The sequence below is a fragment of the Octopus bimaculoides genome, chromosome 1 (assembly GCF_001194135.2).
Source record: "Octopus bimaculoides isolate UCB-OBI-ISO-001 chromosome 1, ASM119413v2, whole genome shotgun sequence".
NCBI lineage: Eukaryota > Metazoa > Mollusca > Cephalopoda > Octopoda > Octopodidae > Octopus > Octopus bimaculoides.
In genome coordinates, this window is record NC_068981.1 from 136,245,974 (window position 1) to 136,247,411 (window position 1,438).

The 1,438-nt window shown below is 32.7% G+C and overlaps 1 long non-coding RNA gene across 1 annotated transcript in view; it reads right to left on the reverse strand.

Annotated features, from left to right (window-relative positions):
• Positions 1-1,326, reverse strand: part of LOC128248871 (uncharacterized) — a 46,258-nt gene extending 44,932 nt beyond the window's left edge. The window contains exon 1 of the long non-coding RNA XR_008265000.1: positions 1,129-1,326. This is a non-coding gene — a long non-coding RNA (uncharacterized LOC128248871). The remainder of the gene's footprint in view (positions 1-1,128) is intronic.
• Between the last annotated feature and the right edge of the window lie 112 nt (positions 1,327-1,438).

Below are 1,438 nucleotides of genomic sequence, written 5' to 3' on the forward strand. Positions count from 1 at the left end.
ATATATATATATATATATATATATATATATATATATATATAGCGATGCATTGCTTTATAACCCCACCAAAACATTTTGCTGGTCATCCAGATGCATAATCTACTCACACACCATCTTATTGTTCCTAACACAGTGGTTCTCAGCCTTTCTTTTTATGTATGGGCCCTTTAGATTACTATTTTATTCTAGTGGTTGCCCATAGCTATTCATTGTTTAATAACTAGTTTTATAGACATCTTTCAAAATTCCTATTTTGTTTATCATGCATTCACTTGTGTAGGCTGAACTATGTAAAACATCAGAGACAGAAACCTAACTATTTCTTGCAATAAATACATCTAAAGCAAAAATTTTCATGGATCCATAAAATACTATTTTGGAGTCAATTTACTATTCTGCTTGTGTGCCCCCCCACCCCAAGGGATCATATGGATGCCAAGGGATCATGTGGACCCCAGTTTAAAAACACTGTCCTAAGGCCATGTAATTTCAGCTTATGTTCCCACATTCAGGTTGATGGCTTACCCCAATTTTTATCAACACTACTCCACATTTAATTTATGGTTGTGGGGTCCTGGATCCCACACCATTTTTTCCCATTTCCTTTTACCCTACTCTTACCAAACTTGTACCTCTTGGGTATTTAGATATGGTGACTGCATGTTTGTGAGTTGTATGTCTTGTCTGTCAGATTGATAATGCATACTATGTTTATAGTGTAATATCATACATTACTGAACACTGAAACATGTGTAACTGATGAAATAAATGAATACCAAGTTCAAGTACATTTTCCTTTCTCTCATTATCAATGTACTCATTATATTATTTTATATCCCTCTATAGACTGCACAGCACCCTGTGTGATCATGCAGTGGTAGAAGCTCAATGTGATAAACAATAAGGGCTGAAACCTGAATAGTAAAATTGTTGTGCTCTGTGTTATCTGTTTGCTTGTTTGTATGTACGTATATATGTATGTATGTATGGATGGACAGATGAAATAGTTACTTTGAAGCATTGTGTAGAACATATTGTATAAAGGATCATGGGTAAGGTCAGAACAATGCGAAGTAAAAGCAAGGCAAATCACAAGAAAACAAATATATGAATTTATTGTAGACTTACCTTGCATTCAATATTTTGGGGTTATGACCCCATCCTCAAGAAATTAACAAATGTTAATTTCTTGAGGACTAATGTACAGTGTACTGTTCCATGATGGCAAAATCAATAAAAAATGTGAGAGATAAATATTATTTAATAAACACAGTATATATATTTTTATTGTCTGAGGATTGCATGAAGGCACTAGATGTGTTATAAAATGCTGTCTGTGTTTTCATTGCATGAAACTATCAGTAGCTCATAAAAAAATACAGATTTTATTAATATATATATATATACATAATCCATTTGTTAATCTGTCTATTTTAAA